The following is a 23,582-nucleotide window of genomic DNA, read 5'->3' as shown; positions in this document are numbered from 1 at the left end:
TTAAGCCAAAATCTCAGTCAATTGATTTCCCTCTACTTAATGAATCCCCAGTCTATTAATGAAATCACAGAAGATAAGGGATACAGAGATAACAAGGTATTACTATATTAAATAAAGTAGTCTTTTTAAAAAGAGTGAAGTTTTCCCATGAAAACTGATGGAATTAGAGGGAAAGTATCCATTTGAGATGGATGATAATACAGTTTGGTGGATCAAAACTGGTTGAATTACTAGATAAATCCTATATCTTTCTGTACAAGGAATGCAAAAAAAAAGTCTCAGTGTAGTTTAAGTAGCGCTGATGACAAAAAAAATGTAGTTAGTTTGGAATATGTTTTTTTTAAATAAATTTTCGTGATTATTTTTTTCTTTTTAGATAGTCCACAATTCCAAATGTATTCCTACTCACCTCTCTCAAAAAGCCATCTTTTAAAACAAAGAATAAAAAAAAGAAAAGAAAAACAATTCAGCAAAGCTAAGCAACATATTGAAGAAGTCTTATGTAGTGTTCTTTACCAAAAGTTCCCTACCTCTGCAAACAATGAAGTTCCCAACTCAATGGTCTCTCAGACAATCAGGAGTCATTTCCTATTTCCTATACAATATGAAGTGTCATGGGATTGTGACATTAAGAAAAACAAAGAAGCCCAGTGGGCTGGGGGATGGGAGGTTATTAAATTCATATTTTACACCAGAATAAAATAATTCCTCAGCTTTAGAAAAGATAAAAATGTTTTAGCTCAATGAAGGAGAAAATAATTTGGGTTCAGCCTGGGGTAGTAATAAAGGAGAATGCCTCTTAGCTTTCTCTAAGAGTCCCTCTTGCAGTCACATGGTATCAAAGGACATTTTTTTTTTTTGGTGAGGCAGTTGGGGTTAAGTGACTTGCCCGGGGTCACACAGGTAGTAAGTGTTATGTGTCTGAGTCCAGATTTGAACTCAGGTTCTTTTGACTTCAGGGCTGGTGCTGTAGCCACTGTGCCACCTAGCTGTCCCACAAAGGACATTTTTAAGGGCAGCTCCCCATATGTATCTGTGACTTTTGGGAAATCTACAATACACCATTCAAAAGTCCACTCTTTCCTTTCCAACTACAAAACTCCTCGAAGTGTGTCTAGCATTGAGATTCATTTGTTCTATCAGTCAACAAGGCAATATATTTCCTTCTATGTTGGTAGCATGTGGTGTCCCAGGACTGTACTTCAAGAAAACCATCCCAGGGTTGGCATGGGGGTGCTGGTGACATGTTCATGTTTTATGGTACTACTAATTTCACTTTGCATCGTTTCATATATCTTCTTTTGTTCTCTGTGTTCCTTATGTTCATAATTGCTTGAAGCCCAGAAACATTCTACTGCATTTATGTACAATGAAGTACTTAGCCATTTGTAAATTAATGACCATCTACCTTGTTTCCTGTTCTTCGCTATGAGAGGAAGTACTGCTATAAATATTTTCATGTTTGTAGACAGAGTCTTTCTTTTTATCATTGACCTTTTTGGGTTTATACCTATAAGTAAAATTTCTGCTTCAAGGGGTTCAGAGATTTTAAGCACTTTCCTGAGATGTTTTCAAAATACTTTTCAGAATAGTCAGACCAGTCTGCAGCTTTACTGATAATGAATGAGTATATCTGCCTTGACTCAAGATCTCCAACATTGACTTCCAATTTTTTAAAAATCACATTTGTCACCAATTAAACACTAAATTAGAAATTCTGAAAACCAAAGGAGAGATTAATAAAATTGGAATTAAGAAAACTATTGAACTAATAAATAAAACTAAGAGCTGGTTTTTATAAAAATAAAACAATAAAACAGATAAACTTTTGGTTAATTTGATTTAAAAAAAAAGAAAACCAAATTACCAGCATGAAAAATGAAAACGGTGAATTAACCACCAATGAAAAGGAAATAAAAACAATAATTAGGAGCTATTTTTCCCAACTATATATCAATAAATTAGACAATCAGTGAAATGGATGAATATTTTTAAAAATGTAAATTGCCCAGATTAATGGAAGAGGAAATAAAATACTTAACCCCATTTCAGAAAAAGAAAATGAAGTCCCTAATAAAAATCTTCATGGCCAGATGGACTTACAAGTGAATTCTATCAAACATTTAAACAACAAGTAACTCGAATATTACATAAACTATTTGGGAAAATAGGTGAAGAAGTCCTATCAAATTCTTTTTATGATACAAATATGGTACTGATACCTAAACCGGGAAGAGCCAAAACAGAGAAAGAAAATTATAGATGCATTTGGATGCAAAATTTTTAAATATAATATTAGCAAAGAGATTACAGCAACTTATCTTGAGGATAATATACTATGACCAGGTAGGATTTATACCAGGAATTCTGGACTGTTTCAATACTAAGAAAACTATCAGCATAATTTACCATATCAACAACAAAACTAACAGAAATCACATGATCATCTCAATAGATACTGAAAAAGCATTTGACAAAATACAACACTCATTCCTATTAAAAACACTAGAGAACATAGGAATAAATAGAGTCTTCCTTAAAATGGTAAGTAGCATCTACCTAAAACCTTCAAGAAGCATTATATGTAATTGGGATAAGCTAGAAGCATTTCCAACAAGATTGGGGGTGAAACAAGGATGTCCATTATCACCACTGTTATTCAATATTGTACTAGAAATGTAGCTTTAGCAATTAGAGAAGAAAAAGAAATGGAAGGAATTATAATAGGCAAAGAAGAAACAAAGCTATCATTCTTTGTAGATGATATGATGGTATACTTAGAGAATCCTAGGAATTAGGTAAAAAAAATAATAAATTTGGCAAAGTTGCAGGATAAAAATAAACCCACACAAATCACTGGCATTTCTATATATTACAAATAAAGCTCAACAGCAAGAGATAGAAAGAAAAATTCCATTTAAAGTTACTGTAGACATCATAAAATATTTGGGAGTTTACCTGCCAAAACAAACTCAGGAACTATATAAACACGATTACAAAATACTTTTCACACAAATAAAGTCAGATCTAAATAATTGGGAAAATATCAGTTGCTTATGGATAGACTGAGTTAATATAATAAAAATGACAATTATACCTAAATTAATTTACTATTCAGTGCCATACCAATCAAACTACCAAAAATTATTTTGTAGAGCTAGAAAAAACAATAATAAAATTCATCTGGAAGAACAAAAGTTTCAGAATATCAATGGAATTAATGAAAAGAAATGCAGGGGAAGGTGGCCTAGCCATTCCAGATCTTAAATTGTATTATAAAGCAGCAATCATCAAAACTCTCTTGGTACTGGCTAAGCAACAGAGTGGTGGATCAGTGGAATAGGTTAGGTATGCAAGACACAAACAGTTAATGACTCTAGTAATCTACCATTTGACAAATACAAAGACTCCAGCTTCTGGATAAGAAATCACTATTCAACAAAAGCTGCTGGGAAAACAAAAACTATTTAACAAAAACTGCTGAGGATAGCATGGCAGAAACTGGGCGTAGACCAATATCTTGCACCCTATACCAAGATAAAGTCAAAATGGGTACATGATTTAGATACAAAAGGACAGCAAGGAATAGTTTACCTATCAGATCAATGGAGAAGTGAAGAATGTATAACCAAAAAAGAGGTAGAGAATATTATGAAATGCAAAATGGATCACTTTGATTGTATTAAATTGAAAAGTTTTTGCACACACATACACACAAAGCCAATGCAACTAAGATTAGTAGGGAACCAGAAAACTGGGAAAGAATTTTTACAATCAGTGTCTCTGATAAAGACCTCATTTCTAAAATATCTAGAGAATTGAGTCAAATTTATAAGAATACAAGTCATTCCCCAATTGATAAATGATCAAAGGATATGAACAGGCAGTTTTCAAAGGAAGAAATTGAAGCTATCTGTAGTCTTATGAAAAGTGCTCTAAATTGCTATTGATTAGAGAAATCCAAATTAAAACAACTCTAAAGTGCCACCTCACACCTATCAGATTTACTAAGATGACAAAATAGGACAATGATAAATGTTGGAGAAGATGTGGGAAAATTGGAACACTAATGCATTGTTGGTGGAGTTCTGAACTGATCCAACCATTTTGGAGAGCAATTTGGAACTATGCCCAAAGGGCAATAAAATTGTGTATACCCTTTGACCCAGCAATACTACTTCTCAGTCTGTATCCCAAAGAGATCATAAAAACGGGAAAAGAACATACACACATAGAAACATTTATAGAAGCTCTTTCTGTGGTGGCAAAGAATTGGAAATTGAGGAGATGCCCATCAATTGGGGAATGGCTGAACAAGTTGTGGTATATGAATGTAATGAGATACTATTATGCTATAAGAAATTATGAGCAGGCAGACTTCAGAAAAACCTGGAAAGACATATATGAACTAATGCTGAGTGAAATGAGCAGAACCAGGAGAACATTATACACAGTAACAGCCACTTTGTGCAGTGACTGACTTTGATAGACTTGGCTATTCTCAGTAATGCAAGGATCTAAGACAACTCCAAAAGACTCACGATGGAAAATGCTATCCACATCCAGAGAAATAACTTGGAATCTGAATGCATATGGAAGCTCACTATTTGCTCTCCTTTTCTTTTATTGTTTTGTCTTATTGCTTCATTCTCATGGTTCTTTCCATCAGTTCTAATTCATCTTCACATTATAACTAATGGGAAAATATGCTTAACATGTATGTATAAATAGAGCCTATATCAGATTTCACAGAATCTTGGGGAGGGGGAGGAAAGGGAGAAGGAGAAAATTTAAAACTCAAAATCTTATGGAAGTGAATGTTGAAAACTAAAAATAAATAAGTTTTAAAAAATCACATTTGCCAAATTACTGAGTGTGAGGTGAATTGTTAGTTATTTGTGGCAATATGGAGTATTCTTGCACATGGTGGCTTATATTATTTTTTATGTACCAAATATACCTCGTCAGGCAAAACAAATTCCCACAATGACCAAGAACAACAACAAAAAATGTTGCCTCATTCTGCGCTTGGAGTCTAGAATCTTTCTATTTGGAAGCAGTGAGCACATACCATGCGATTGTCTATGATAATAAGAGATGGGACTAGTGAAGGCTGGAGTGATTGTAGGAACTTACACTAGTGCAATATTGATAGAGCTATGAATTAATACAACTATTTTGGAAAGAAAATTGGATTACACAAATAAAATAAAATATTTATGCCCTTTGATCCAGAGATTCTACTAGTAGGCCTATAACTCAAGGTGGCCATTGATAAGAAAATTCTCATATACATCTATCTATCTGTCTATCTATCTATCTATCTATCTATCTATCTATCTATCTATCTATCTATCTATCTATCTACCTATCTATCTTACGGCAGTATTTTTGAGTGTATTTGTGTGATAGCAAAGAATTAGAAACAAAGTATAAGCCTGCCAATTGGGAAATGGCTTAACAAATTGTTGTATATCAGTGTTATGGAATTGCTATGTTATAAAACAAACAAAAACAACCACATATGATGAATACAGAGAAGCACAGATCTAAAGGAACTTCTGTATGGTGAAATAAGCAGAGCCAAGAAAAGAAAATATGCAATGACTGCATCAATGTAAACAGAACAACTACAAAACACTGAAAAGTGAATGTTGCAAATTTACAAAAAGCAAATATTGTACAGTAAAACCCTCACCTCATCGCTTTGAAGAGGTAAGAATTCCACAAGTGTGGTACATTATACATATTTTCAGGATCTTTTCAATATATCAATCAGTTTACTAATTTTTTTCTGTCTTTTATCTTTTTCTTTCTTGTCTTTAAAAATGCAGGGCATCTTAAAAGATTTTAGCTTAAATAGCTTAAAAACTATTACTTCAAAAGGCTAAATAAATTACACTTTATTGGCTTAAAACTGCTCTAAGACTTTTGGGACACCCTGTCTTATTCCTTATGTGTGATGACTGTGATAGGGAAAGAGAGGGATATTGGGGCAAATTTAGTGATGTAAAAAATACATCAATAAAATTTTATTTTTTAAACAAAGTTTTATCATGCATATAGTGATAAGTAAGACTTATAAGACATTGAGTTTTAGGGAATTTTGGCATCTAAACCCTTGCATATAGCTTCTAATTTACTTTGCCCATTTAAGGAAGACTTTAACAACCTCCTTATAACTTATCAATGAAAAGATGTTAAGTATTTTTTTTCTTTTTGTAAGCATTCAGCTCAGAGTGATCCCTTTGATTATAACAGTCACCCTCCTGTTAAAAGAAAAGCAAATCAACAACAAAAGCATCACAATCCGATTTGCTGGTCTACAGAAAAACTTAACAAAAAAAATCAAACAAACAAGCTAACAAACAAAAAACCTCCCCGCAAACCAAAAAAAAACCCTTCAGACCATGACGTTCCTTTTCCATCCAGTAAATCCCTTGGTAGCTAGCCCTAAAAACTCACTCTATTTCCTGTCTCATCAGATAACCCCAAATTAACATACAATTTATTTCCTTACCAGCCAGAACAAATTCCCTGTAGTTTTAAAGCTTTGCCTTTAACCCCACAGCTTGCTCTTAAAGGGACCACATCATTTCTCCAGTACATACATTTTAAAATATTTTGAAACAGAATGCAGTGTTACTCTTAAGCAGTTCAAAACAGATTTATTCACATTTGCAAGCCAGAATGTGATCTGTATTATCTTAGAGAGGTATTAACATGTAAGCAGAAGTCCATTTATTGTTTCTTGTTCTCTTATCCCCTGGCTTTTGCTTTTCCACTAAAAAAGCCTGAAAGAACCACTACTGTTTTATGACCTATAACTAAAAAAGTGCATGTATACTATCCACATTATGTATGTATAATATCCATTCATAGTCATTCAATATTTCATCACTACAGAGTAACATAATTATTTTTAACAGCAGCCCTGTTGGATTTGCATTCAGCACATGATATCACTCATTTTCTTTTTCTCCAATCTTATAGATATGTAGGTCCCAGTGAACTCCACAGGCCTTCTTCTTCCTGGATCCCATCAAAAAGTCTTACATTTTCTCTTCCCAATATAAAAGAAGCTTCAAAGATTGAAAAATCTATGAATAATAGTAGGAACTTGATCTTATTCCCCACTGCAGTGCTAAGAAAACATTCTTCACACCTACTACCTACTTAATAAATGCTTATTGATTTAACCAGGATATGTGGAGAGGAAGATAAGAACTAGGCAGAGAAATAGTTAATCAGTATGTGTGTGTATGTGTGTGTGTGTGGGGGTACCTAATTTAGTATTAGTATAGTAGACACTGCATATGTTAAAATCACAGGGAAGGGGGCCCCAGAAAAATATGTGACTCTTTATATACTTTATCTGGACCAAGTGTCCAGAAAAAGAGAAGGAATAGCCCCTCTGTACTTTATGCTTGTTAAACCATAGAGATCAGAATACTGCTTACTAGTGGCTGTTATCCATTGGGTTCCTCATCCACGTTCTCTTTCTGTATGCCTTCAGTTCAAGTCAACAAACATTTATTGAGTGCCTACTATGTGAAGGCACTGTATTAGTCACTGGTGACACAAAGACAAAACAACAACAGAACAGTGTCAACCCTGAAGATATTAGACCCTAGCATGTACATGGATGTGTAAATATAAAGTATAGAGAATAGAAATCGAACCTGTGGTTTCACTGTTATAGAAAACACTCAGATGAGGAATCTTCTCTGCAGCACATATATAGTTAAAGAGCTCTCTAGAACACTGAGAGGTTGAGGCTTGCCCAGACTGGGGGTGGTGGTGGTGGGAATTAACAATTGGGGATTGGCACATAAAGTGAACTTTGAAGGAAACTAATGATTCCAGGAAATAGAAGTAAGGAAGAACTGTGTTCAAGACCCAAAGGACCATTGACGAAGGAATGAATATGGGAGATGAAATGTCACATATCAGGGAAAGTACCCTAGTTTGCCTGCAACAGGGAGTATGTGAATAGGAGTTACATTAAATTATCTTGAAAAAGTATGCAGAAGATACATTTTGGAGAACTCTACCTGTATCATAGATATTTAAGGGCTCTCCTATTCTCTGAGATTTCTACTCTGAAAATTCAAAAGCCAGCTAGAGAATTTAGTAGACCACATGCAACAGGAGGCCTTGGAGGTTGGGTGTGGGAGTGGTGAGGGTGTGACAGAAAGGGTCTAGGACATCTATGAGGAAGTTCCCTGGGTATTCTACCATATTAATCTTTTTTGATGCCATCACCCAATGGTGGGTATTTTCTCCTCTAATGGCTGCACCCTGGACAAGCATCATTATTTTTACTTCTTTCCAGTCCTTTTCCTCCACAGTGGCTTTTTCTCGTAAACTCAGTGATCTTCTGGGAGGCCTCTTGAATTAATTCTTAGTTGCTGCTTTGTGGATGCCATTCTTACTCGAGATTTCCTTCCCCTTCCCATAACTGAATTGACCAAGTCTTCCTCTAGACTATCTTTCTTGCTTATCCAATGAAATACTCATTCTATACCCAGACCTCTCCCGTTATTTGCATCCCTGCCCAATCTGATATTGGGGAAAAGAATTGTGTTAAATTCCCATTCCTCATGAAGCAGACACCAGAGAAAGTGATTTTTCTCTTAACTATTAAGTCCTCAATTTCTTCACTGACCTAAAATCTTCACTGGAATAAGAGATCTAAATTAACCTTTCTGATCCTTTCCTTTGCTTTCTCCAGGGAGAAAAGTTTCACTGGGAAAAAAAAAAGTTGAGTGAGATATCATGAAAACAGTATCTCCTTAAATTAGTTACAAATACTTGCTGCCAGCCCAAAAAGGAGGATAAGAAACATTTTAGCAATTACCTGTAATTATATAATCTATATTTCTGCATCTGTATATTATGCACAGTTGTATTTGTGTGCATATTTACATATGATACATTTACTTTTGATGTTATAAATGCCTCAGATTGTGATTCTTTCCTGAGAGGCTTTTTGGATACTCCCTCGAAATGCTAAGAGAAACTTTTTTGTAAAGAAGTCATGAGAAAATTTAATTACACAGCTTCCAGGAATATCAACTATACATAAATACAGGGCACCCTTGACAGCATGAGCGTGCCTTCACTAACTAACCTCTCTTCCTTTGAAGTTCATGCTATCCAAATGTATCATTCAATACAGACCCTGGTTAGTAGACACCCCTAGGTCATTCTCCTTCCTTCTTCAATGCATTCAGTGTTTGGTTCACAGTCTTTCTCTCCTTCCCATCTCTTGGCTGTATAGTAAGGAAATTCACGTTAATATTCACTCAAATAACCTTAGTTCCCAGTTCCTTAATTTACTCAGTTGTTGCTGTTCAATTGTTGTTGTTGTTGTTGTTTTCAGTTATGTCTGACTCTTCATGACCCCATTTGGGGTTTTCTTGGCAATGATACTGCAATGGTATGCCATTTCTTCTCCAGCTCATTTTACAGATGAGGAAACTGAGGCAAACAAAATTACTTTCCCAGGCTCACACAGCTAGTAAGTCTCTGAGGCTAGATTTGAACTCAGGTCCTCCTGCCTCCAGGCCTGGCATTCTATCTACTGTGTCACCTAGCTGCCCTCAATCTACTTAATACCTGTGATTTACTCTTCCCCTGCACCTCACCTTCACTCAGAGATGGTCACACTCATGACATTGTCATTGTCCATAAATGTTCACCTATATCATTATAATATTTTTTCTTTCTCCCTATATCTTATTAGCCCTATCAACTTTTTTTATCTCCATTCTTTATCTTCCTCAGTTCTCTCAATGCCTAAGTTCTTTCTCAAGTCATTACCTGGACACTAGCTAGCATCTCTTTTCTCCCCTATCTTGACCCCTTTGTGAACTCTATGCTATCTAAACAACTCTATGCTATCCTTTATCTTTTGTTTGTTTGTTTGTTTGTTTAAACTGGTTGTAGCTGGGCTGAACAGCTAAATCACAGTTGAGGGTAAATGACAATTCTCAAACCCATCAATGGGTTAGGAGAATATCTACCCCAAGAATATAAAGATTTCTTTAGGTAGAATGGGTGGATCAGAACAATTTGTTTCAATGGCTATGAAGGCAGCTAAAGTAGGCACTGTCGGGCATTTAGAGATTGGTCAGATATCTGTTATACTGACTTTTGTCTTGCCACTGGACTTCATTGACTCTGGAAAAGACTTTGTGCAACTCTTCTTCTAAAACTAAGTATAAACAACCATCACAACGGCATCCGTCACCACATTTTCCCTTACCCCTTGTTCTGCTCTCTATTACACTTGGTCAAGGTCCAACTCCGGGTTATTCCCACCCTCTGCCTTTCTGTCTTTCATTTGTGTACTGTTAAATAGAGCTAGATGAAATAATGAAACTGCTTAATGAGTGTACTAATGTGTGTGTGTGTGTGTGTGTGTGTGTGTGTGTGTGTGTATAAGTATAATCACCTCTTTTAACTTGGTCCTCACTGCAGCTCGTTAAACATTTGATTACTATAGGTTAATTCTCTATCCTACTTTTCCACAGTAACTATTCCAAACCTCTTCACTCTTCAGATCTCCAATATCTTCTTTCTCTCATAAAATAACCTCACCTCATACTTCAGACAAATCAAAACCCTTCACTGAGAGCTCCCCTCATCCCTTTCCTCTTCATATCTTTTCACTTAGACATCTTCAACTATATCCTCTTTCATTCCAGTCTCATATAAGGGATTGACCCTTCTCCTTACCACGACAAACTGCACCTTTAATCACATTCCCTCCCAACTTCTCTAACAAATTAGCCCCACTATCTTCCCAGCTCTCATATCTTTTAACTCTCCATATGTGCTAGCTCTTTCCCTGCTGCCTAAACCATACCTATGTCTCCCCATCTTATAACACAAAACAAAACAAGAACTTCCACTTGATCCAATTATCTCAATTATTGTCTTATACTTCTCCTTCCCATGGCTAGACTGCTTGAGAAAGCCTCTGCTTCCACTTTTTCTCTGCCCACTCTCATCTATAAAATTTGATTTTTGACTTGATTCAACTAAAGTTATTCTCTTCAAAGTCACCAATGATCTCTTATTTGTCAATTTTAATGACCTTTTCTCAGTCTTAATTATCCTTGACTTCTCTGCAGCATTTGACATTACTAATCATTTTCTACTTGTAGATATTCTGAACTTTTTGGATTTTCATGACATTGCTTTCTCCTGATTCTCCTCTTCTCTTTCTGACCACTTCTTAGTCTCTTCTCTTGCTTCTTTTTTATATCATGCCAACTAACCATGGGTGCCCGCCTAGATTCTGTCCTGGGCCTTCTTTTCTTTTCATTTGATACTATATCACTATTGGTGATCTCAACAGTTCTTTTGGCTTCAATTAGTATACATATGGAGATAATTCCTAGGTCTATATATCTAGATCTAGTCTCTTTCCTGAGTTTATAGCTATGCTTCATGTGATTCCTTTTAGACATCTTTAAATGGATGTCTCATAGACACTGCAAACCTGACATGTCCAAAACAGAACTCATCTTTTCCCCAAATTCTCCCCTTTTCTCAACTTCCTTATTGCTGTTGAGGGTACCAGCATCCTCCCAGGCATTCAAGCCTGTAACCTTGGGCTCTTCCTCAACTCCTCTCTCTCACTTATTCCACATATCCATTCTACTGCCAAATCATATTTGTACCTCCACAATCTCTCTCATATATGTCCCTTTCTCTCCCCTTATATTGCCATAACCCAAGTCTATGCCTTTACCATCTTGTATCTGCTCCACTCTGATACCTTCTAACTGGTAGCTCAGTCTAAAGTCTTTAGTAACTTCCATCCATCTTTTGCTCAGCTACCAAGGTGATTTTTCTAAAGAGTAGTCAGTCAGTCTGGCCATGACACGCACACCCTGCTTAATGAACTCCTTGGACCCCTATTACATCAAGAATCTCGTGTAAACTGCTCTGTTTGACATTTAAATCTCTTCATTATCTAGCTCCTTCCTACTTTTCCAGTCTTTTCATACTTCATTTCCCTTCCCTTCCTCCCTCCAAAGACCTTATGGTCTGACTACACTGCTCTTCTTTCAGTTCTCTCTTGCATTAACTATCTTTCTATTTCTCTCTCTCTCTCTCTCTCTCTCTCTCTGTCTCTCTATGTCTCTCTGTCTCTTTGTCTCTCTCCCTTCTCTCACATATTTGCAATATCTCTGTGTCTATCTTTCTGTCCCTCTCTCTCAGACAGTATAGACAGACAATGAGTTTGACTTGAAGTTGAACAGGAGGAGAGCAGGCCTTTGGAAAATTGCCCAGCTCCTTTAATGAACTGAAGCTTTGTCTTTTGAAACAAATCTCTTTAATACCAAAATCTGTCATATTGCAGTGAGATAGGGAATCTTCAGAGAATTAGACATTAATACTGCAAAGAGGACAATGGGAAGGCTGATGGTGAATGTAAGCAGGCTGCAACATATACCCAATCAGAAACTTTGAAGAACAAAAGGAGTAAAAAAAAAATGTCCTCAAGGAAATGTATGGCAGGAAGAAACTATGGACTGGTCATGTAGTAAGGACAAAGCATGCCAAGAGGACATTGAGAGTGTTCTACTCCCTTCATGATAGAAAAATAGGAGAAAAGCTTCCAACATATTTATCTACCCCCCTGAGGCAAACTTATTGGAGGAAATGGTTAAAAGTTACATAGAATAGGCAGGTACGGACGGTTTATGATCTATATCATTAGAAGGAACTCCCTCCAAAATGAGATCTCACATCCATTTGAGTATTTAAGTCATATGTCACTTTCTCAGGGCATTTTGCCATTAACCCTTTATGTACGAAACATGGGGCTCTCCTGTGTGTGGGGAGGGAAAGTGAACTAAGACAATCCTTGGGCTTCATCCTGTTAGACTTTTTCACCTGCTGAGCTCTCTGGTTGGCAGAAGAGGCAGCTCCCTGCCTCACTCCAGAGGGCCATAATCATGTTTTCTGGGATCTTCTTGTTTTGAATCTGAAAAGACTCCAGCAAGAACTGTTTTTTTTTCTCTGCCCAGAATAAAGACAGGCCCGACTTAAGAGACCAAAGTTTCAAGTGCTGCAGAGAAAAGTTATTTTCCCCTTTGTTTCTACAAGGAGACTTTATTAATATTTTGCCTGAGAGGGGTCAACATACCACTCAGTTTTTAATGGAATAAAAGTACCAACAGCATTCTACACTACTATCATTGGACATGTGGAGCTCTTGGGAGAACAGAAATCTTTCTAGTGGAAGCAAGAGAAGAGGCAAAATGAGAAGGTAGTCATTTGGATCTTCACACATTCAAAGTCATTTTGAATTCTTTTTTTTTTAAACAGTAGATATATAGATATAAGTAAGCATGTGTAGTCACATGTTTAAAAGTTTAATTGCTCCCAGGACATAAATATTAAAACATACATTTTAACTTAGAGATAATATTTGTGACTTTTATATTTCTGTGAAAAATCACTATTTATAGAGTTCTAGCACTTCATCATGAAAGCTGATAAGCAGCATACCATTAACATATAATTCTCAATGTGCCTGAATTCTATAATCTCTAACACTTGCTAAATGTGTGGTTCACCAGGGCAAAAATACAATAAACACTGCATGTGTTCATCAATTACACTTTAATTTATACAAATATTTCCAGTAATGTAACCTTAATGTGCAAACTTTGGATTGTTCGTTAGAAATTAATTCACGCAGGTGGTTTATTTCACTGTAATTCTTTCCCAGTTTACTCAGTTATGCAAACTTTACAATGCTCTTCAAATATAAAAGTTTTTTGTATATAGATGCAGTGTGAAAACCTTTAAGGAACACATACATTTGATTAGACAGCGCAACTAAATAACAGGAAGAAGTATTTCAAGAGGAAAGAAAACACCAATAAGTCCAATTTTCAATATACCACTTGGTGTACTGTAGTAGTTATGTAAAAAAGATCACTAGATTAGAGAGTCAGTAGCTCAGGGTTACAGTAACTCTATCAGTAACTAGCTCTGTGGCTTTTGTTAACTCAGCTTTTCTGGGCCTCAGTTTCCTCATCCGCAAAATGAAGAGTTTAGACTGAAATGACAAACTCCCTTCAAGACCCATGGCTGGAAAACTATATCCAATTTCCTTTTTGTGGGTAGTTAAAGATGTTTAATTAGAGACTGAATCCAATTCATTCATTTTACAAATAAGGAAATGGAACCCAAAGTAATAAAGTATTTTGCTTAGGGTTATACAAACAGTAACAAAGCTGGAACTCAAACCCAGAAATCCTGACTTCTAGTTCAATGTATTAGACATTGTTCCTTTTTCATTCCTAATGTAAAACAGGTTATTAGCATAAGTCACTTCTGTCTGTAAACATTCCAAAATCAGATGACAGAACCCGAGTAGAACCTTCCTCCCTCCCCCCCACCACAAAAAAAGTAACTTTAGAAGCTTTCTAATCTAACCCAATGCCTGGTCACATTCTGGTCAGTAGTTACTGACAGCTTCCTTTTAAGAAAGACTTGTGTGATATGGATACCAGGAGGAGGTTTAAAAGTTACCACCTGTCCCAAAGTTCCACACCTTTACACCTGTCAGGAATTTTAACCATTAGTGACAGCCCCAGCAATAACTCCATTCCTATCATCAGGTTAGCTAGAAACCACCTGTGTTCTTGAGTGGTTGAAACAGGAAAACCTACATTTCAGCAAAGAGAGATGTGGAAAGACTACAGAAAAGCACATATGACACCAACTAAGCCCAGGATGGAAAATGGGAGGTGATTAGCATGAGGATGCTGATTTCAGGAAGGCAGAACAAAGTCTAGAGTCCTCTCTAGGGTTAGGCAAATTGGAGTAACCATCCTAGGCTCTGATACTAATTGTGGCTTCCTGATGTCCGTTTCCAGTAGAAGGAAAAGCTGATCATGAAAATTCAGTCATTTTCAGATAAAAGGTTATTTCTCAGGAAAATATACTGTAATAAAATGCACCTTATTAGTTTAAAGATTGGATTGAAGTGAGATCGTTTTAGTCCCAGCTCCCTCATGTACCAGTTGCGACTCTAGGCAAGTCATTCACCCTCCTTTGAATGAGGAGGCTGGACTAAGTGTCGTTTAAAGTTCCCTGATATCTGAAATGCTATTATTCTGATTTCCTGAAGACCCAGAACTGTTGGGTCTTGAATGTAACTCAGGGAGGCAGTCAATACAGGAGAAAGGCTGATAGGTGTATAGGCCTACACAAAAAGGCAAATTCAACAATCATTCCTAAAATTAACCCTCTAAGGATCCTTCCCTATGCCTCACTCCTTATGTCTGGATGTTGCCTTTTAGTGCACCCCTTACTCCCACCCCAAGGCAGACATGCTTGTAACTTTAAATTAATGTGTCATTTCCATTTACCTTAAAAATATTGAAGGTCGGGTGGTTATTAAAATGTAATTCAAACTGAGCTGTGATCCTTCTTGGATTGATATGGGGGATGACTGCCTTTTAGGTATGAGCTTAGAGCAAAATCGTTTTAATCGGGGGTGTGTCAATATATATAATATCATATTATACACATATAGTATATTATAGTTAAGACAAATAGGTGGCACAGTAGATAGGGTGCTGGGCCTAAAGTCAGGAAGGCTCATCTTAGTGAGTTCAAATATGACCTCAGATACTAGCTGTGTGACCTTGGCAAGTCATTTAACCCTACTTGTCTCAATTCCCTCATCTGTAAAACAAGCCAGAGAAGGAAATGGCAAACCACTCTAGTATCTTTGCTGAGAAAACCCCAAGGAGGGTCACTAAGAGTCAGATGTAATTGAAGCAACTGAACAACAATATATTATAATTGCAGAATATATACATATATAATATTATTAATTTCATTTATACAGCATGCAAATAAGTTATAAATATCTGCACATATATATAATTGAATTTCAATATAATTGATGTAATTGGTTTCCTTTTTAATACTGTGTAATTTATTTTATGCATTTAGAAACATTCAGTGAAAGTGTCCACTTTATTTTTCAACAGACTTCCAAAGGGGTCCCTCACAGAAAATATTAAGAATTTCTGTCCACTTAGAGTAATAAGATTCAGGGGAGTATTCTGGAAAGATAACAGAATAGGGGAGGAAATTAGTCAGGCCCCCAGATAGAGCTCAGAAAACAAGAGTATAAGAAACCTGAAGCTTGATACATTATCCTCATACCTCTAGACTAGAGCCTGACTATAAGACAAAGTTAAAAGCCAAAAAATAAGGCACTAGAAAAAAGTGAATAAGCAAAAGGAAAAGAACCCAACAAAAGATAGCTCTTATGTGGATAGAAAAGATCTGGGTTCATACTCAGAAGAAGGTAGTAAAGTTTAAAAGCAGCTACTTCTACTTCAGAGAAAAATGCTTAATGGTTACAGGCACAAAGAGAGTTTTTGGAAGAGCTTAAAAAAGACTTTAAAATCAAATGAGAGAATGAGGAAAAATTTTTTTGGTAATAAACAGTAAGGAAAAAACAGTAGATAAACAGTGATAAACAGAGGAAAAACAGTGAGGAAAATAGGATGGAGGGAAACATACAACTAATAATTAAAACTTTGAATGGGAAGGGATGAACTCACCCATAAAATGGAAATGGATAGCAGAATTATTAAAGAAAAACACAACAGAATCCGACAATATGTTATTTAAAAGAAACATTTAAAAATAAGAGATACACAGAATAAAAATAAAGGCTGGGGTATAATTTATTATGCTTCCACTGATGCAAAAAAAATGGGTAGCAATCATGATCTTAGACAAAGTTAAAGATAAAATAAATTTAATTCAAAGAGATAAACAGGGAAACTACATTATGATAAAATGTACCATAGATAATGAAGTAATGTTAATACTAAACTGATATATACCACATGCTATAATCAGATTTTTAAAGGAAAAGATAAATGAATTACAGGTGGAAATAGATAGCAAAACTATACTAGTAGGAGACATCAATCTTTCCCTCTCAGAACTAGGTAAATCTAACCAAAAAATAAATAAGAAAGAAGTCAAGGAGATAAATAGAATCTTAGATAAACTAAATATGATAGCTATGTGAAGAGAATTGAATGGGAATATAAAGGAATACATCTTTTTTTCTCAGTGATATATTGTACTTTTATAAAAATTAAGGGCAGAAGAACAGTAAGTTGCCTTAGAGAAGGTATACTGGTCTAAAATAAATTTCATATTTCATAATTTGGTCTTTGGTACTAGATCACTTGGGCTAGCCCCATAGTGGAAACCTTAATCCCTGAAATTCAGAGATTCATAGACTATTACAGCTGGAAGGAATCTCAGAGATAAACTAATTCAAGTCTTTTATTTTACAAATGAGAAAACTGAGATTCAATGATTCTTTAGATAGTTTAAAGGCCGAGTTATGAGGATAACATGAAATACTATTTATATAAATCTTAAAGTGATAAAGTGATAAAGTAAATGAAAGTTACTATTTCTATTATTATTATTGTTGTTGAATATTTTAAATAAGCACAAATGTTATTTTTAGGGAATTTAACAAAGTACACAGGGAAACAGTGTGATGTAATGGAAAGTTCACCAGCCAATGAGTCAGATGACCTGGATTTTTGTCCTGATTCTTCTACTAATTTGTGTGACCTTGGGTGAATGACTTAATTTTTCTTCTTCTTCTTGCAGAAGAGGAGATTGGAGTTCAAACTTGACAAAAGTCAGGAGGCAGAGGAAAGGAGGGAGAGTACTCTAGATATTGGGGAACATTCAATGAAAAGTCATGGAGTCAGGAGATGAATGTCCTGTGTAAGGAACAGCAAGGATGCACATATCACTGGGAGGAGGTTAAGCATAAGGAGATTAGAAAGGCAGCAAGGGGCCACATTGTGAAGTTCTTTCCCAGCCAAAGAGAGGATTTTATATTTATTTCTAGACATAATAGAGAGCCATTGGCCTCTACTGACTGGCTCCATGACCTTGGGCAGAAAACTTTGCTTCTCATTTGTAAAATGAGGGGTTGGGCTGGAAGATACCTAATTCCTCTTAAAGCTCTATGCTTGTAATCACTGCTTAGTAGAAACAACTGTGCTGAAAAGCAGATCTGACTTTGAATGCCAAATGTATAAGGAATTGTAGTCACTCATCCTGCTAGATAGAATCACATATCAATATGCTAAATTATCATTCATATATCAGCTAAATCATATTGCAAAACATGGCTATAATAGGCAGCCAAAAATATTCCTCAACAAATAAGTAACAAAGTAGCAAAATGCCATTGATATTACTCAACTCAGTGTCATGGTAGGTTATAGCTTTCTCTCCTTAGATTCTTAGTGTTAAAGAATCAGAAATCCTTAACAAATTTTAAGCTTTTCATTTTCTGTGCAACGTTTCTACTTTTAGTTTGATGCTGTGACTCAGAAAGTGACATTTCCACACTAGCCACAAAATGGCCAATAGAGTATGACCTTATAAATCAGACTATTTTATACTTTGTTATTGTTTCTACAGGCAATTGCTAAATAAAAGAAAACAAGGAAAAACAATGGAGTACCATTAAGACCTCAGTCTGTTTTTATAGATTTTTTTAGTTGACAAAATAGTCTTAGAAAAAAAAACCTATATGAATGAAAACACACACACATATATTTTATATATATGTGTATATATATATATATACATACATACACACACATATATATATACATATTTACATATATATATACATATATATACATATATACATATACATATATGTATATACATACTCAAGGGGAATCTAACCTACTTGGGAATTTTTTGAGTTAGTACCCATTAATTACAGGGCATGGGCTGACTTTTCAATCCAACCTTTCCACTCATTTTCCATTATTTCCCTTCATACACTCCAGGAAAGTAGCCTATGTCCTTGTCTTTATCCCCTCCCTACCTCTTGGGCCTTTTTACAGGTATCCCCTCTGCTTAGAATGCAATTCCTCATCATCTGCCCAAACTCAGCTCAAGTGTCACCTCTTACATTGGAGCTGTCCTGATCACCACAATAATTACTATCTCCTCATTACTTATATATGTAGGAGTGAGGAAGACCTGAGTTTAAATCTAGCCTCAGAGACTTACTAGCTGTATGACTCTAGGCAAGTCACTTAACCTAGTTTGCCTCAGTTTCCTCTTTTGTAAAATAAGCTGAAGAAAGCAATGGCAAATCACTCCAGTGCCTTTGCCAAGAAAATCGCAAATGGGGTCACAAAGAGTTAGGCATGACTGAAACAACTGAAAAAAAAAGTGTATGTATACATATATATATATATATATATATATATATATATATGTATATATATATAAAATGTATGTGTATATACACACATATAAAACAATATACATACATGTATTTATTGTTATATATATATTATATATTATATCATCAACCAACAAGCATTTTTTAAATACTCATTTTTTTATCTGTCACTATGCTAACTACTAGACAGATAAAGACAAAAGTAAAAATATCCGTATCTTCAGGGAGCTTCCATTCTTTTGGAATAGAACATACACATTTATTAATATATAATATACAGAAAATGACTAGAAGGTAGTTTTGGGAGGAAAGGTTCTAGCAGCTTTGAGGAATCAGAAAAGGCTAACTCTTGAAGGAAACCAGAAATTCCAAGATGTGGAGGTGAGTAGGGTGTTAATTTTAGGTAGGGGGGACAGCCTTTGGAAAGGCATCAAGATGGGTAATGGTATGCATTTTACTTATGTGTTCATGTTGTTGCCCTTGACTGAATGTAAGCTTCTTTAAGGCATAGTATCTTTGTATCTACATTTCATAGTATTCAGTAGATACTCAGTAAATTCTTGTGGGTTGATTCAGTCAGGGCCTTGTCTGAAACGCCTGTCTGGTTTCATAATTTTATTTTATTAGCATGGCTAAAAGTGGTACTAAGCGACCCCATTTCCCAGGTTCCTGTAGGGCTACCTGAATGTTAATCGGACCCAAATGCGTATAGTATTCTTGTGGAATAGGACTGCTATTAGTTTACATGAATGGTACAAATATTTGCAGAATAAACCTTCTATCATTCTACATGAATACTACCTACATTTGGATTCTATTGACATTCAGGTGGCCCTACTGGATGTTTGACCAGCCTGGACCATATGGTGATAAAGTGGATTGAGTGTTAGGCCTGGAGTCAGGAAGAATCACCTTCCTGAGTTCAAATCTAGCCTCATACTTCCTAGCTATGTAACCCTGGGCAAGTCACATAAGCCTGTTTGCCTCAGTTTCCTCATCTGTAAAATGAGCTGGAGAAGGAAATGTCAAACCACTTTAGTATCTTTGTCAAGAAAACCAAATAGGGTCACAAGAGTCAGACATAACTATAAAATGATTGAACAATAACAAAGGTGCCAAAACATGCATTGCAATAAGAGTTCCATTGTTTAAAAGTCTTAAAGTGAAAGAGAAAGTAGAAACAAAGTCACTTCTGAGGTGCCACTTACCCATGGAAAGTGAAGAACTGAGGGAATAAGGGGCAGTAGGAATCTTTATTACCATAATCTTTTAAATAGAATTCAGCAAGGTAAAAGTGACTCTACCTCCTAGTAAAGCACATGGTTATACATTTTTTTTCAGCTGAGGAAATGTACTGTATGTGCTAGCAAGATTTATTAAAATCCAGAGGTGTGAGATTCATGAAGTTTATACTGAGAAAATGTAATTAAAATTTAACAGCTTAGTTTTCTCAATGAAAAGAAAAAAGGTAGGATTCTTTGAGTTCTTTTTTCACAATGCATGATTCATAAAGTTTTTTAAAAACTTTTAAAGTGTTTGCAATTGGTATCAGAATGGATAATAAGATGAAAAAAAGTGACAAAGTGCACTATCAATTTATATTTGCAAAAAAGAACAAGAATAGTCATATGAATGTTTGGTTCCTCCCATACTACCACTTTTTGAAAAAAAAAATGAACCCACTTTTTAATTTTAATTAATCCTCAGAATGATTTCAAAATCATCATAATCAAAAAGCATTATCTAAGTATTTTCAGTACTTTGTTAAGACTATATCAGGAGAACTGCATTTATGATGTTCCTATCCTCTAGCCTTATCAAAGCAAAGACACATTTGCTGGCATGAACATAGAGAATTTAAAAAAATACACTAAACCAATATATAAATATAGGAATCAGCTGCAGGAATGTACTGTATTGTATACAGGAATGTACTGTGTTAGCGAGTGTCAAGGTTAAGGCCTCTTCTAGAGGGAGAAGGAACAGTAAATATATAAGGCATAAATGGAGAAAATAATACCCATTTGGGATAGTGCCAAAACAGCATAGTTCTTGGCACATAGTAGGTGCTTAATACATCTAACTTCTGAGTAGTGAGAATAATGAATCCCCTGAAGTGGTCATATATTTTGAATTCTCACTGCATATCCAGCTGGAAACAATGAACATATTTTATGTAATTAAACTTTTGAATAATGCAAATTCAAATTCATGTGACCACTTCAGGCAATTCATTATTCCCACTAATTGTGACCTAGCTGTAAATGTTTCTTGATTTATTGGAGATCAAGGACTAGTTTTACGTTCAAAATGATCAAAATTTGGAAAAAACAAATTTGTAGGCAAAAATAAATCGGGTGTTATGAGTGCAATGGGGTACTTGTAGAAAACACTACAAGTCCCAATGACTACAGTGTCATATGGTTTAGTTGATTAGCACTCTGGATTGTTACACTCTACATTGCTATTATGGTTATGTTACATTCTATACAGCTATTTATTTCCTTAAAGATGTTGGTGTTGTTCTATGATTGCCAGATATTTGATTTTGGCACTGAATAACCCAGCCACCTATTATTTCATGACTATTGGAGAAGTTTTAGCATTTTGACATTCTTTCTATTCTTGGGACTATGGAAAATGAACCAATCAACCAATGAACATATTAAGTATCTACCATATGCCAGGTACTGTGCTAGGCACTGGAGACAGAAATACAATAAATAAAATAAATTGTGAGGATGAATCCATTTCTGACCAATAGTAAAGTGTTCAATAAATCACTTCCAATTTATGAAGTGGTGAAGTAACTTGAACAAATTCACACAAACTGGATCATGTTTAAAAAAGTTTTGTTTTCAGTTCATTTTCCATTCATCTTGGGGAGACAGGGAAAAAGATGGTTATTTCATTGCTCTGAGGGAACGTATCAAAGATGTTTGGTCTCGTATAGATCAAATGTTAGTTGACTTTCTTTTTTTTTTCCCTCTTGTTTTCTTTGATGGAAACATAATGTGTTTGCTAACTTTCTTCAGATGGTTGGGAAATTAGTCTATATGGATAAGCTGTCTGGCCATCTGGGCTAGACAGGCTATTTGGAAAGGAGAGGCAAATTGCTTGGGTTGTTTCCTCACCTCTTTCAAACTCTGGCTTATGATGTGATGATTTATAATCACATTGTACTTTAGGGTTCAAAACTTTTGGTCATATCAAACTAGTAATATGACTAAATCCCTCATTCAAACACAGGGTGAAGTATAAATGCCAAGTTGTTGCTTGTGAATACTATGCCTATATCTTGCTGGATCTGTGATCTTATTGTTACAAATACTCCATCGAAGATATAGATTATAACTCAGTAATCACTTTTCATCCTATGTGATATTTATCCATGTTCTCCTGCACATGTTCCATCAGGGAACTATCCAACATGGTTTCTCTAAGTTACGTGGCACTGCATAAATATCGTTTCTTGCCATGAGACCAGCCAAATATATCCTTTTATTTTTTGGTCATGCATTTCTCTGATGGCATCCTTTATACCATTTCTCTTGTTCAGATCTTCATTAATAATGTATTTCAGTCTACTCATGTATAAAAATAATAATATGAATATTAACTAGTATTTACATAGCACTTTATAATTGAGAAAGCACTTGATATACAATAGCTCATTTGATCTTCATCACATCTACCATGTATCTCTGTATTGTCTCTTAGGTGACCTTTACATTTAGTTTTTAGAGACTGTGGTATTCCTTATCCAAGCTATGCAGCATCACTGGAAAAATACTGTTGTTAAATTGATGAGCTTTTATTACAGAGCGAAGTTTGGAGTCATTAAAAGCATTAAACAATTTCCCTGTGGCAAATCAGTGTACTCTTCCTCCTGTTCAGTTTTTGGCTTAGCTAATTGTTCATTTTATAATGGGCATACAAGTTATGTGTCCTGATGGAATACTTTGGTGATTTGTCCACCCAAATGCATGACAGTATGGACAATGGGCGTTCTTTATAAATATTGTATATGAGCATTTTTAAGTGGGTAATCAAGCTGAGTGCTTGAGTGATCATTTAGGAGGCTGTGCAACATTCTGGGGTGTGATACAATCAACACAATGTCATCTACAAAGAGAAGAATCTGTAGGATCTTGCCACCTGTAGGAAATAACTTTTCTATTTGGACTATAGACTGAACATCCTTCCATGATGGTGGATCCTGGCTTACCAAAATGGATTGCAGTGGCTGGTTTTGATGTTAATAGAAAAG

The sequence above is a fragment of the Phascolarctos cinereus genome, unplaced genomic scaffold (genome assembly GCF_003287225.1).
Source record: "Phascolarctos cinereus isolate Bilbo 61053 unplaced genomic scaffold, phaCin_HiC Scaffold_1;HRSCAF=81, whole genome shotgun sequence".
Classification (NCBI taxonomy): Eukaryota; Metazoa; Chordata; class Mammalia; order Diprotodontia; family Phascolarctidae; genus Phascolarctos; species Phascolarctos cinereus.
This window is presented reverse-complemented; position numbering follows the sequence as displayed.